We start from the raw sequence: 16,422 nt of genomic DNA on the forward strand, positions 1-16,422 counted from the left end.
CCTGAGCAGGAACTATTGGTAACTGTAACTAGTTACATTTTAAGTGATCATTTGAAGTGCTCCACACTCTCCTTGTCTGTGCTGCAATGCCCAGGACATGTTAAGATAGTATACAGTACAGATCATTTTCCCTGGTTTTGTGGGTTTGTGTGGCACACTTAATGTTATCATGTGTAGTTTTCTCCAGTGAATACCCAGCTGCTCTCCCATTGTTTTCTATGCAGTTCAGCTGTTCTATTATTACTCAATGAAAACAATCCTGCCACAAAACACAGAACGTCTTCACCCAGTACATTGTGTTCCTGGATACATGTATGATTCTGTGTTCCTGGACACATGTATGATTCTGTGTTCCTGGACACATGTATGAGTTTGTGTTTAGTACAAGGAACAGGGTTTAGTTACATAATATAGCAACTTTTAACCATAAACAAATACACCCAGGGTCAATCAAGGCACTCACCAAAACGTTTATCTACTTGACTTAGTTTTGCATTAGCCTTCAATCTACGACTGAATATCTGAACTGAACTAATTGCATTTGAATGGGGGCTTTCCTGGCATCCCAGCACATGGCTAACTACAAACTGTCAGCCTCACAGCTTAGTGTTTCTTCATATAAACCACACAGATTACAGCCACTACCACAGGGGATTCCTGTGAAAGAAAGCCCCTCACGAGACACCCCTGTCAGGGAAGCAGAGAGCCCCCTGCTGGGTTCTAACCTCCCACACCTGGACGATAAGAGCACAGGTTTTATAACTGAGTCCATGTATTTGTGTAGGAGACTGTGAGTGTACAGCATGTTATTGTATATATAGACTGTGTGTGTACAGCATGTTATTGTATATATAGACTGTATGTGTACAGCATGTTATTGTATATATAGACTGTGTGTGTACAGCATGTTATTGTATATATAGACTGTATGTGTACAGCATGTTATTGTATATATAGACTGTGTGTGTACAGCATGTTATTGTATATTTAGACTGTGTGTGTACAGCATGTTATTGTATATATAGACTGTGTGTGTACAGCATGTTATTGTATATATAGACTGTGTGCGTACAGCATGTTATTGTATATATAGACTGTGTGCGTACAGCATGTTATTGTATATATAGACTGTGTGCGTACAGCATGTTATTGTATATATAGACCGTGTGCGTACAGCATGTTATTGTATATATAGACTGTGTGTGTATACAGCATGTTATTGTATATGGAATACACTGTGAAGAAATATTGAATATGAAATAAATGAGCTGACACTGTACATTTAATACTAGGAGGGTCACATCCTATTCATCTTACAATCAGATACAATCAATAATTTAAAAGGATGTCCACAGCACGTTTGGATAAATGGTCCTCTAGATATATGTAAACATGTGACAGACAGAGAGACATGCTACTAGTGATGGCAAAAATGAAATATTTACCACTGAAGTTGAGTTACTTTTGATGGAACTACCAGAGAGTATATTTTCAGTAATGAACTTGTCTAGTGCCACATTCTATTTTTTATTTCTATTTTAATTTTTAAACAATATCATCTTTTAATGTTTATCCAGTTTCATAATGCTAAAGAGCATACAGAAGACTGATGTTTAAAGATGTTTAAAGATGAAGCTCACAACCGAAAATTGATACAAAGTAGGAACTTTAAAATGAGCAAAATTGCATAAGTGAGCCCAAACAAGATCTGATACACATGGGAAAAATAAGAATGCTGCAATTGACAACTGTATTTCTGCATATAAACCCTATGATATTTCCATTAAAGGTAAACCATCTTCCGTAGTAAATATTTAATTTTTGGTCATCACGTCTAGGCAAAATTGCCATAGTCATCGTCTTATATTTATGTTCATATATCCGAGTCCCAAAAGGACATGCTTACTCTCATTTTCCCATTTTACAAAGTAAATGATGTTTAATGTGTTTATTACCTGCTTACAACAGAAATACAGAAATGCTGATGTTGTACTTGTCACATTTTACAACTGTGTCTCTTAAGCAGTGAGGCACACAGGGTGCTCCTCACAGCCGAGGTTTTGCTCTGCAGTCAGGAGGCCTGAACAATGCTAACCACACAAACAGGAAGTCACACTCACCTAGACACCGCCACAATGGTAGCCATGACGACAGGAGAAGAGACTGGTAAGTTGGTTGGCCTATCACAGACATGCACTGCCGGCGAGACATTTTTGTGTTCAAATTGACAGGAAATGTAGGCAAACCTTTTTCTCTGAATAGTAAGACTCAAACTGGTGCAAATTTGCAACAGGCTAAATGCATGAGGCTTACTCAAAGCCATTTGTACTTCTCTTGTATAAAAGTAGGACAATAAAAGAATGCTGTCTATGTGGTGCTGCAGCTGGCTTATTCTCCCCTCACTTGTGGAGGCCTGTTAGATTCAAGCTCAGCTCAAACTAGAAATGGGAGTTTTTGTTCACAAAAACACAGCACTGGTACCAAAGATTCAGACACTGGGCCTGATCTTCAACTGTGGCTAACAGGCCCATGTAATGCGTTTACTATGGAGTGAGAAATTTGCCTGTGATTTGCCCATCGGGAAAATATATAATCCAGATTGTACTACCTCTATTCAGCTACAGCTTCAACAGCCATAAACATGCAAATATAAAGTCACTACCTCACTACAACTCACTTACCTTCACAACACCACCCCTGGCATGCTAATATCCCAACATCAGCAGGTTATTGGCTTCTGTTTGGTTTAGCGCACAACTCTGGTCCAGTCTGTTTTTTTTTTGTTCCAATCTGGTCCTGAATTAATGAACTGACCCTTAGCGGGTTTGATTAACTCATTTAAGACCTGCTTGGAATAGACTGGACCTCGAGGGGCCAGAGTTAGTGGAATCCACAACACAAAAGCTCTACCCCATGTATCTCACCACATCCCTGATGAGGGAATATCACAGCAGAAAAAGCCTATAAGGGAGAGGAAATGAGCCCTAGTCTTTCAGCACTGCTCTGTGATCTTATTAAAGACCTCGCCGCTGTCTTAGAATAGAGTGGCTGCTTGCTGTCTGTTTGCATTACACCACGCGTCTTCAGAAGCAGCTGAAATAATATGCATTCACAGAGCTAGTGCTACTGAAAGATGGTTGTGAAGTCTGTCTGTAAGGGACAGTAAAAACTGTTCCATGCTGATAACAGCCAAGCAAGGAAAGGGATTGGAACAGACTAGATGAGACAAATTCTAATTGCTTTGAAAATAATCCATTCATTTTAACCTACAGTATATTTTGAGTAGGCCTAAATTCTAAAGTCCTTATTCAAAACCCTCATAAATCAACTGAGGAACACATTCCTCAACATTTACTCAGGAGCGTTCGCCAGAAGAAAGAGAATGTCTCTTCTTAGGATCGCAGTGTATCCAGATCACGCTCCCTCCTGCAGCAATGCTGGATCGCAGTGTATCCAGATCACCATCCCTCCTGCAGCAATGCTGGATCGCAGTGTATCCAGATCACTCTCCCTCCTGCAGCAATGCTGGATTGCAGTGTATCCAGATCACTCTCCCTCCTGCAGCAATGCTGGATTGCAGTGTATCCAGATCACTCTCCTTCCTGCAGCAATGCTGGATCGCAGTGTATCCAGATCACTCTCCCTCCTGCAGCAATGCTGGATCGCAGTGTATCCAGATCACGCTCCCTCCTGCAGCAATGCTGGATCGCAGTGTATCCAGATCACTCTCCCTCCTGCAGCAATGCTGGATCGCAGTGTATCCAGATCACGCTCCCTCCTGCAGCAATGCTGGATCGCAGTGTATCCAGATCACTCTCCCTCCTGCAGCAATGCTGGATTGCAGTGTATCCAGATCACTCTCCCTCCTGCAGCAATGCTGGATCGCAGTGTATCCAGATCACTCTCCCTCCTGCAGCAATGCTGGATCACAGTGTATCCAGATCACTCTCCCTCCTGCAGCAATGCTGGATTGCAGTGTATCCAGATCACTCTCCCTCCTGCAGCAATGCTGGATCACAGTGTATCCAGATCACTCTCCCTCCTGCAGCAATGCTGGATCGCAGTGTATCCAGATCACTCTCCATCCTGCAGCAATGCTGTATCGCAGTGTATCCAGATCACTCTCCCTCCTGCAGCAATGCTGGATCACAGTGTATCCAGATCACGCTCCCTCCTGCAGCAATGCTGTATCGCAGTGTATCCAGATCACTCTCCCTCCTGCAGCAATGCTGGATCGCAGTGTATCCAGATCACGCTCCCTCCTGCAGCAATGCTGGGTTTCTGTTCCCACAATACACCAGACATTTCAATCAGAGTGCCAGTATTATTGCAGGTGGGAGTGTGATCCAGATACACTGCAATATTTTTCTACTGGTGAAGATTCCTTAATAAAGTAATTCCCTAGCTGATTTAACTATGATGTGTGAATAAAATTATCAAAACTATATGGACAGCACAGGATACAGTGAATCTAAAGTAATACGTTTCTTGTAAACACTGCAGAGGGCTCGGTAACTTTGTAAGCATTGCCATAATCTGACTGCCCAACGCAAAATGAAAGCAAAACAAAACTCAGTTGAAAAAAATCCAACATTTAAAATGTCTTCATCTTTGATCAAGTTTAGTAACGTAGAAAGGGCGCCCTGATCCTGACAAGCAATTGTATGGTTTACATTTGCTTTGTCTATCTGATTCCAAAAACTATATTCATTACCCTTTTGCGTTAACCTGATAATCCCAGAAACATAATGCTGCCTTTCCTGCTGTCCCAAGGTAAAACAAGACCTCTTTGGACCTCCCATACAAATATGTTAAATGTTTGCTAAAGTAATCGTAGCTAACAAAATAGTTTCATACATTTTCTTCACCATGCACATCCCTTCATTAGATAGGTCTCAAATGTGCAGTTTTGAAAGACAAACAGAGATTTTTTTTAACCTACGTTAGTACCAGATATCATGTTTTAAAAGAACATTTTCTATAACGTGTTTCTTTATAAAATGCACATTTGAGACCTATGTAGCTAATGATTCATGATTTAAGTTGAGAGTCGATTGAGAAGTTCCAATCATCTAATCACAAATGAATCCCGAGCAGCAGCAGCGTGCTGTCGCTATCAGTAATAACTTTCTGGGAAGATCAGGGCTTAGTCCAGAAATGTCTCAGAGTTCGGTGTTGGGTTATTTCTACAGCTTACATATTTTTTAAAGAAAAAGACTGGATTTGTACATTTCTAAAACACTGTGCATTAGTTGAATTATACCTTATGAAGTGATGGTTATTTATAGATATACTTCTCAGAGAAAATACTACAGCTAACAAAAGAATTCCATAAATCTTACCTATTTTGCACTTAAAATGTACAGTCTTGAAAGAAACATATGTTTTGGTGGAGAGGGGTTGTAATGGGCTGCCTAGTCATGTTGTTGAGGCAGAATCACTTGGATCCTTTAAGACCCAACTTGACAAAGTTTTGAGATCAGTCAGGTCATAAAAACCGGACGAGTTTAGATGGGATCGCCTATCATTCGTAAATGTGCTTCTGTTCTCATGCTTTTGTGTTTCAGCAAACATGTATTTTTTTATTTTAAAAACACAATATCTGATATTTTAAAGAATGTTCTCAGTTTCTATGCTTTATTCCCAGGAAGTCATTTTACCTCAGCAGTGTCTTCTGGGTCATGTTACTGGCTGAAAGCATGTCAGTCAATAGGGCAAGCATCTGACTGGTTACTGACAGGAAGGAAGCAGTTGAAGGAGGAGGCAATTTCACTATCCAGGTGACCAAGGAAGTGCAACCAACTGTAGTACCAGATATCATGTTTTAAAATAAAAACAATTTAATATAACATTTGAGACCTATATAACGAATGGAAGTGCACCAATGGTTAAAATTGATGGAATTATTTAGTTAGCTACACTTCAAGTACAATGTAATTATAACACCTGCAGCCACTGCGCCGTGGAGTCTGATAGTGATAAGAACATAAGAACATAAGAAAGTTTACAAACGAGAGGAGGCCATTCAGCCCATCTTGCTCGTTTGGTTGTTAGTAGCTTATTGATCCCAGAATCTCATCAAGCAGCTTCTTGAAGGATCCCAGGGTGTCAGCTTCAACAACATTACTGGGGAGTTGGTTCCAGACCCTCACAATTCTCTGTGTAAAAAAGTGCTTCCTATTTTCTATTCTGAATGCCCCTTTATCTAATCTCCATTTGTGACCCCTGGTCCTTGTTTCTTTTTTCAGGTCAAAGAAGTCCCCTGGGTTGACATTGTCTATACCTTTTAGGATTATGAATGTTTGAATCAGATCGCCGCGTAGTCTTCTTTGTTCAAGACTGAATAGATTCAATTCTTTTAGCCTGTCTGCATACGACATGCCTTTTAAACCCGGGATAATTCTGGTTGCTCTTCTTTGCACTCTTTCTACAGCAGCAATATCCTTTTTGTAACAAGGTAACCAGAACTGAACACAATATTATAGGTGAGGTCTTACTAATGCATTGTAGAGTTTTAACATTACTTCCCTTGATTTAAATTCAACACTTCTCACAATATATCCGAGCATGTTGTTTGTCTTTTTTTATAGCTTCCCCACATTGTCTAGATGAAGACATTTCTGAGTCAACATAAACTCCTAGGTCTTTTTCATAGTTCCCTTCTTCAATTTCAGTATCTCCCATATGATATTTATAATGCACATTTTTATTGCCCGCATGCAATACTTTACACTTTTCTCTATTAAATGTCATTTGCCATGTGTCTGCCCAGTTCTGAAAGCTGTCTAGATCATTTTGAATGACCTTTGCTGCTTCAACAATGTTTGCCACTCCTCCTATTTTTGTGTCGTTTGCAAATTTAACGAGTTTGCTTACTATACCAGAATCTAAATCATTAATGTAGATTAGGATAGCAGATATCAGATGCTCAGCAGGAATGGTGCTGGTCAGTTCTGGGGACTCTCAGGACAGTCTGAGGCTCTCACAGTGCACAGGGGTGTTGGTTGCTCAGCAGGAATGGTGCTGGTCAGTTCTGGGGGCTCTCAGGACAGTCTGAGGCTCTCACAGTGCACAGGGGTGTTGGTTGCTCAGCAGGAATGGTGCTGGTCAGTTCTCGGGACTCTCAGGACAGTCTGAGGCTCTCACAGTGCACAGGGGTGTTGGTTGCTCAGCAGGAATGGTGCTGGTCAGTTCTGGGGGCTCTCAGGACAGTCTGAGGCTCTCACAGTGCACAGGGATGTTGGTTGCTCAGCAGGAATGGTGCTGGTCAGTTCTGGGGGCTCTCAGGACAGTCTGAGGCTCTCACAGTGCACAGGGGTGTTGGTTGCTCAGCAGGAATGGTGCTGGTCAGTTCTCGGGGCTCTCAGGACAGTCTGAGGCTCTCACAGTGCACAGGGATGTTGGTTGCTCAGCAGGAATGGTGCTGGTCAGTTCTGGGGGCTCTCAGGACAGTCTGAGGCTCTCACAGTGCACAGGGGTGTTGGTTGCTCAGCAGGAATGGTGCTGGTCAGTTCTCGGGGCTCTCAGGACAGTCTGAGGCTCTCACAGTGCACAGGGATGTTGGTGGGGAGTATTTTGCAAATGAAAATATGAACTAATTCTAACTAATGATTAGTGGCATTGAATTAGTTGTTTTCTTTGGTTAAACATTGCGATTCCTATTATGTACTGATGGTCCTTTTAGCAGCTGCCTAGTTACTGGACTGTTTTGATATGGAATTGTTTTCAGGTTCCATGAAATGGGGACCCTTGTGCACTGAGTGTCTCTGATTGGCTATACTCTGATAAACTCTCAATTTTATACACATATCTTAACCGTTCAGGTATTATTAAGCGTTTTGTATGTGTGTGCTCTGTTTGTATTAAGATATTGTCCGGCTTAATCAGTGATTCATTGATGGTAATCATTTACAGGAAGTTGTAGTTCCCTATTTGATAACTGCCCTGGAACACAGGAACACACCTTTAGATTTGCACAAAAATACGACACAAATAAATGGCCATTGAGATTTCCACATGAAAGCCTCTCACATGCCTGGTTCCTCACTGGTCAATTCCAAAGTGACTGAAATTTAAACAAAGGATGTGTTAAAGACAGGAGAGAACCCTCTTCTGTACAGTGGAATGTGTGTTCTTTATTCCAGACCTCCTTGATGCATCGGTTTCCTTTGCATGATATATCTGAACACAGTATTCTCCAAGGTGAATGGACCTAAGAAAGGTCTGTACAGCACCCAAACAGCAATACATATTAAATAACACCTAATAAACACATTAAAAAACAAACCATGGTAAACTATGGTAAATGCATAGCATAACCACGGAATACTGCAAATGTAGCGTGGTAAACTTTTATAAAGGTAAAATCATCAACATTTCTTTGTTTATGCCTTTAAATGCTATAAAAATTACTGATTTGGTCACAATGTTTTACAGCAGTCTACTGATCCTGGGATAGACCCTAGTGTAGTTTAATACACTTTTTTAAGACTAATTTTGTGTTTCTCCATATCAGGACATATTAACAAAACTTGGTTTAATGAATTTTTAGTGTTTATAAACGTTCTCTTGGGTTGAACAGTGCTTTGAAAACTGAGAATAAATCAATAACCCCTATTTAAAACAGTGGAGGTTTCATGAACTGAAAACTTCATTTAAAAAACAGTCCTTCACAAAACATTCCTTAAAACAGTCCTTCACAAAACATTCCTTAAAACAGTCCTTAAGCTTTGTGAATTATCTTCATTATATGTCCCTTTTTAAAAAAAACTTTACTGGGAACACAGCGTTCTGCTAAATTAAAACTATGGATCCTGAAACTTCACAAATATTGTTTAAAATATGTATTAAATATTCACAGGATGCACATACAGCATATACATACAGACAATTAATATACCCTACCCAAACTGTCAAATTAACTTAAAGACCACAAAAGGCATAGACTTTTCACAGAACAAAGCTCTGCCTGTGTAACACAAGCTACAATTAAGAAACAAAATAAGTTAGTTGCTAATAATAAACCAATAATGTGCATGGGACGTGTAAGCAACCGAGCCTTCATTGTTAATTTTAGTTTAACGAAGGTATGAGAATAGTAACGTGTATCTCCAAAATAAAAGCCATCGATTTACCCGGCTGATTAATTAACACCCGCTCTATGCCCGTTTGCTGTAGAAACGTTTTAAATGGCTTACCATGTTTCGTGTTCTGCAATATCGTAGTTAATATTCTAAATTATAATTCCACTTAAAATAACTGTTATGCCAGTCAACCTTTGCAGGCAAACATTTTCTCAGAGCAACTCAACACAGACACCCTCTCCGCTCAGAAAGCACAGCAAGGTTTCAGGAAATACTCACTTCATGTCTCTGACTAATCTCTTTGATCTTTTTCAACACTGTGTGTACATATACTCGCAGGCAAAACCGTATTTTTCAAAGTCATTTATGAAGAAACCAGTTCAAATAAATATACCTGTAATTTATAACGAGTTAACTAAAAGCATACAGGGATAATTACACCTTCTTCAGGTAACTAACACATGTGATTGTTTCTTTATTTTTTATTTTTTTTAAATGAAATGAGACACTGTACAAATAAAATGAAATACAAAAACAAATTAACAACCGATACAACAACACATTTCAACTGTCAGATACATGTGTACCACCCACCCACATAATACTACTACTAATAATAATAATTAATAATTAATAAAGACCGTTAAGAAAATATCACAAAAGTTTTCTTCACATTCTCTTTGAAAACAACATTTGGATTATCTTTAGCTACTGTACACGCTAAATACCTGATTACATATATAAAACTGCATTACAGATATTTTTGAAATTCTTTGTGCAAGTGCTGAAGGAAAAAAAAAAAGAGCACTGATCCGCAGATTCTCTGTACCCGACTTTTCCTGGTCACTGTACCAATCATAATCATGATCGACATCTTAGTACAGTGATTTGACTAGGACAGCTGCTGTGAGAAGCAGCAGCTGCGAGATTCAGAGGTAACTAATTTGTCTAGTGATAAGTAATCATTTCAGTTATAAGATTCTTCATTTTTTATTTTTTTGGTATTTTTTGTGAGTCTTGGAAATGCATAATTTATTTATTTTTAATGTGAGCAGCTAGCACTTGGCCAATGTGGGCAGCCAGCACCCAATGTGAGCAGCCAGCACCATGCCAATGTAGGCAGCCAGCACCCAATGTGAGCAGCCAGCACCGTGCAATGTGAGCAGCCAGCACCCAATGTGAGCAGCCTGCACCGTGCCAATGTGAGCAGTCTGCACCGTGCCAATGTGAGCAGCCAGCATCGTGCCAATGTGAGCAGCCAGCATCGTGCCAATGTGAGCAGCCAGCACTGTGCCAATGTGGACAGCCAGCACCGTGCCAATGTGGACAGCCAGCACCGTGCCAATGTGAGCAGCCAGCACCGTGCCAATGTGAGCAGCCAGCACCGTGCCAATGTGAGCAGCCAGCACCGTGACAATGTGAGCAGCCAGCACCGTGCCAATGTGAGTAGCCAGCACCGTGCCAATGTGAGCAGCCAGCACCGTGCCAATGTGAGCAGCCAGCACCGTGCCAATGTGAGCAGCCAGCACCGTGCCAATGTGGGCAGCCAGCACCGTGCCAATGTGAGCAGCCAGCACCGTGCCAATGTGAGCAGCCAGCACCGTGCCAATGTGAGCAGCCAGCACCGTGACAATGTGAGCAGCCAGCACCGTGCCAATGTGAGCATCCAGCACCGTGCCAATGTGAGCAGCCAGCACCGTGCCAATGTGAGCAGCCAGCACCGTGCCAATGTGAGCAGCCAGCACCGTGACAATGTGAGCAGCCTGCATCGTGACAATGTGAGCAGCCTGCATCGTGCCAATGACTTGGGGCCAGAATGGCACCGATGTGCAAATCCACACTGGTTGCCAGTTATGGGTTATAATTGCACAGGGGAAAAGGACTGAGAACATGTTTCAATGGGTGAAACTGGCAGTGCAGACAACTGTTGTGTGTTGTTGGGAAGGAGAGAAGGACTGTAGTTTTAAACTGGAGCAGGGAGCTCCTGGGATTGTTTATGGGATCATAAAGAATCTCTTTCACTTCTCATGGTTGCAATTTTCAGCCATTTATGGGACAATTGGGCTTTTTATCTTGGTCTGGAAATCAGGGAAGTGCGACTTTCATTGTGTTTTACTGTGTTACTCTAACTCTTATTGTAACATGCGTTTTGGGGGGTTGTAAATTGCCGAGAGGGGGAGGAGCCTTGTAAGACAATTTATATGTTGTGTGGTGAGCTTAAATTCATTAATTCATTTATTTATTGCATTTATATAGCGCTTTTTATACAAAGGTATCGCAAAGCACTGTACAGTACATAGCAGAAAAAGAACAAACCACAAAACATTTGTATAGCATGTCACACATACAACTGCCACAATCAGACCATTTAAATAACAGATTTAAATAACAACATACACATAATAATACAAAAGCAGCAATCTTAAAGTTGCATTAAAACCAACTAAGATAAGAAAGCCATTCTATAAAAGTGTGTTTTTAGTCTTGACTTGAACATTTTAACAGTCCCAGCTTCCCTGACAAACAAAGGCAGAGTATTCCATTATTTAGGAGCTCTGCAAGAAAAAGCCGTGCCTCCTGTGTTGATTTTGTTGACACTAGGAATAACCAGCAGCTCCGCATTCTGTGATCTCAGAGTGCGGTTTGGAAGATACGGGGTCAGTAACTCCTGCAAACAACTAGGTGCTAATCCATTCAGGGCCTTGTAAGTTAACAGCAAAATCTTAAAATCAATTCTATACTCCACAGGGAGCCAGTGCAAGAGGCCAAATCAGGGGTAATATGTTCACTTTTCCTGGTTTTAGTCAGAATTCTAGCAGTGGTATTTTGAACAAGCTGCAAGCAGGATACCACACATTTTGGGACACCAGAAAAAAGTGCATTACAATAATCAATTCAAGATGAAACAAAGGCATGCATTAGTCTCTCGGCATCAGATAAGGAAATAATTGGTCTAAAGTTTGGCTATAGTTCTCAAATGGTAAAAAGATTTAGTAACTTCCCTAATATGAGCTCAAATGATAGATCAGGATCAAGGATGACCCCCAAACTCTTTAATTTCTAGTTTAAGTTTTGATGAGAGACTACAAGGGTCGAGCTCATGTAATCCCACATTTCCTTTTAGTTGGTTCTGTGATCCCACTAGCATAAGCTCTGTTTTATCTGAATTCAACATTAGAAAATTCTGTGACATACAGTGTTTGATATCTGTTAGGCACGTAGCTAATAACATCCAGGCAGAAGAAATTCCTGACTTTAGAGACAAATATAGCTGGGTATCATCAGCATAGCAATGAAAGTTCACTCCATGTCTGCGGATAACGTCACCTAACGGTAGCAAATATATAATGAAAACAACAAGGGACCTAGAATGGAGCTCTATGGAACACCACAGACAACTTCTGATAATGCTGATTTTACCTCCCAATAGAGACAAACTGAAACCTATCAGAAAGATAAGATTTGAACCAGGATTGGGCAAGGCCAGACAGTACCACTGTGCTTTCAAGATGATTCAGTAGGATGGAATGGTCTACAGTACCAAAGGCAGCACTTAGATCTAGAAGAATTAAAACGGATGGAAAGCCTGAGTCAGAGCTTATCAGCAGATCATTCACAACTCTGACAAGAGCCGTCTCGGTGCTACGTGCAGCACGAAAACCAGACTGAAACTTCTCGAATATACCATTAAGAGTTAGAAATGTTTGTAATTGAATTGCAACAACTCTCTCTAGAACCTTATCTCAGAATGGTAGGTTGGAGATTGGCCTATAGTTATTGAGGACTTTAGGGTCCTGTGGCAGGATGGACATAGTGGTGACGTCAGGCCAGAAGCAAAAATAAAATGATAAACAAAAACAAATCACAAACACAAAACCCAGGTCAGGCTGAGCAAATTGCTTTCACTGATCCTGTGTATATATTAATTTTACTTTTAAACTCCTCTCCCGCTCCTGTTCCTCGTCTCGAACAACCACCTAGAGCTGGGAGAGCTGCAGGCTTATATACAGGTGACCATCTCCCGATTAGCAACAATTAAACAATGAATTAACTCGGGAGATGGTCACCTTCTGCACAAGGTTTTTAATGTGGATGGGGCTTCCCATCCACGCTGCTAAACAATACAAAATAATAAGAAAACACGGCTCCACCGCTATATTTATAAACAAACAAACCATAACAATAACAGCAATAATAATATGCCTGCACTATTAAACTATACTTTTGTTTTTACCTAAACTTAGTAATTGTCACCAATTCTGTAATTGTAAAACAGTAAAGGTCCACATGTCGCGTCTTCTTGCATTGTGAAGGCTTCTAGTCCAGACATGTCTGACGACAGGCTAACCTTTTTTACTTGTTTGTTTACACTTGCGTTTTCATAATTAAACCCCTGTGCCATTATTCTCCAGTCCAGTAGAATGCGCTCACACCCTCCCTGGTTACAATCAGTTTCACAGTAAAGCCTGGACGACAACGTTAGGCTTATTAATAACATGGCCTAGCACAAATATAACCTTGTACCCCTGTTACACCAGACCATTACTTCTGGAAGAATAAGTAATCAGCTTCGGCAGTGACTGTTGAAATGTAGGCTATTATATTTGTGCTTAAAAATACTGTGAATTTCATCCGCTGTAAACTTATCTATTTGCAAGACAAAATATCTGTCTGATGTTTGGACATATGGAGTGACCTAGCAAGTGAATGGGAGAAATGTGTACTTCTGCATACTGCAGTGCAGTTTATAGACAAAGTGCAGTAGATTTGTGAAACGAAAACCGCATCATTGATTTTAAAATAAATAAATAAATAAATAAATAGCCTACAGTAACGTTATAAAATATGTGAAATTTGTCTTTTCTATGGCAAAAAATGCTAAAATTCAGGGCCAAAATAATTCTGTATGTGTTAAGCACCAACAGTCTCTTGGCCATTTCACCAGTAGGCCTATAAAGGCATGATAAAAAAAAGATATACAGTGTATGTGATTTTATACAGTACTGTATATAATACATCCTGCACTGAGAAAACACCACTGGAATCGGAATAAAGGAAATTATTATGTAATACAGTTCACGCGCAGTCATGGTTTTGGTAAGTAGCATTTTCAAAACCATATCATTATGTGCAGTATTAAAATATGTTAAAATATAGCAAATCCACAAAACCAACGAAATACATACTGTATATTTGACATTTTATTTCTAGTTTTCTATGTAACTCAGGCCATCGTTTAACTTTGAAAAAAAATTAAATATAGTACCTGAAGCAGATATAAAATAAAGCAAAAACTGTCCAAAATGTTTAGTACCACTTGCCAATCTATTGCAAACTTTTGTCATGTAATCAACCTTTAATCGTCAACACCAGACTGATAATATGCTATGACAGAGCGTTCAGTGCACACATGATTAATTTACATATTAAATATGTATGTTTAAATAAGCCATGTTGTTTAAATGTCATATAAACAGTTGGGTGGTTACTGCAGTCTGTCTTTGGGATAACATTAAAAAAGCCTAGTCTTTAACTCATTTTATTTCCTGTGTGCGTTCGTGCCTGCAAATCGATATTTGTTTTTTTCACTGACCCGATTAAAGTTTTTTGTCACTTAAGTACTATTGGTTTCAAAATACAGAATGTATGGCCAATCAGAAACCAAAGTATTGCCATGCGGTCTAATTTGACAAGCTGTTACATCTGGTGTGAGAATAAGAGTTTTTAGCTTTCAATCCAGTGAAAAAATATGGATTGTTGGCTCAGTGCTAGAACATTACTAGCAAAGGGCGATCAAGACGGAATACCGTCCGAGATTAAAAACGCCAAAAATGTCTTGCGACTGAAGCTCTCTTCAATTTCCCTGCCATTATCAGTGATTTGTGTGGTAACAAAAAGCAACATCCATCACACTGATACTAGCGTTTTATTATTATTATTTTTTTAATTAGCATCAGTACTGTACGTTTTAGTCACCAAGAATTAAAAAATGCCAATAATATGTTTTTGTAATGAGGTCAGCTGTAGAGATCCCTGGATAGTGAACTTTTCTTTGCCTTATTTTCTGTAATTTTATTATCAATAAAAATACATGATTGACATTTGGTAGCACTGCATAGTCCTGTGTCATTTCTGAGTGATTGAGGCTAGCACTGAGGCTTTGTTGATTTTAATTAATTAGTAATTACAATAAAATTACGTTGATGTTTCCAACAACTAGAAACCTGTTTGAGGGACTATTTTTATCCAAAAGTAAATATATTTATTTCTGTTATAATTCTGTAACTTTTATAATTGTATCCATCACACACTCCAAGGCTTGTGTGTTTTGTTGTATCATGTCATTGTACAGACCTTTTTTCTGTTTTCATTTTATTATGACTCTATCTCAGATTGGGGTACGCGGTGGACTACATTTTTTGGAACGCAGCTTAAAAAGATTGAAAACCCCTGTTCTAATGTGATTTGGTACAATTAAGATCCTACGCAGTGATACACAAGTATCACTGTGACACATTTCCCAGTATTTTCCCCAAAAGTGACAGTGAGTATTGTAGAGACACCTTGGTTGTATCTACAGCTTTACAGTTTTATTTTTTGTTCAGAAACAAAAGGTCAGTAAACTCTGTTGGCATATTTAAAACAAACAAAAATAAGAAATGGTGGTTGGTTCTGAATCAAAGAAAATGTCCCCCTAAAATTTTGAGATGGGGCCACATTGACCCTCAGTCTGTAAGTCCCGGAGCAAACACTGAATGTATCGCCAGTTACTCAGTCTGTATCAGAGGACGAGTTAGTTAACACCTACAACACCTCCATGACTAACATTTTAGATACTGTAGCACCAGTTAAAATTCTGAGGGTGTTTTCCAAAAGAAGCACACCATGGTTTAATGACACGAATCTTAAGCTGAAATGTGAGGGTTTTTTAAGCAATGCACTAGCAGAAGTCACAGGGCAGTGACGTCAGCTCCCTAGCAACAAGCCTCCTATGTTGGCAATGGATTCTTTCAATGCAGTGGGTTTGTGCATTTGAGAAAGGAGCGGAAGACTGATGAAATTAATTGGAGACTGAAGTTGATGAGAAGCAATTACCCCCCCCCAGTACGAATTAAAACGGTGTGCTGCTTTTTATACGAAAAATTAGAAAAAGCGGGTTGCGTAGAGGAATTAGACTGGACCCTGACGCCCCGATAAAACGAGGGAGTGGTTTTACAGTATTTATTTGTTAGCCTATGTGTTTTTCTGTGGGTCTCTCACTATATCGTGGCCCTCGATATATAGCGGGTTTGTCTTGGACCCTGACACCCGCGATGTATCGGGTGGGTGATGTATATGC

General features: G+C 39.9%; 1 protein-coding gene across 1 annotated transcript in view; it reads right to left on the reverse strand.

Annotated features, from left to right (window-relative positions):
• Nucleotides 1-9,433, reverse strand: part of LOC117401292 (FYN-binding protein 1-like) — a 71,937-nt gene extending 62,504 nt beyond the window's left edge. Inside the window, exon 1 of the mRNA XM_059015151.1 lies at nt 9,363-9,433. The gene's annotated coding sequence lies outside the window, so the exon portion shown is untranslated. The remainder of the gene's footprint in view (nt 1-9,362) is intronic.
• Between the last annotated feature and the right edge of the window lie 6,989 nt (nt 9,434-16,422).

This window comes from Acipenser ruthenus, chromosome 49 (genome assembly GCF_902713425.1).
Source record: "Acipenser ruthenus chromosome 49, fAciRut3.2 maternal haplotype, whole genome shotgun sequence".
NCBI lineage: Eukaryota > Metazoa > Chordata > Actinopteri > Acipenseriformes > Acipenseridae > Acipenser > Acipenser ruthenus.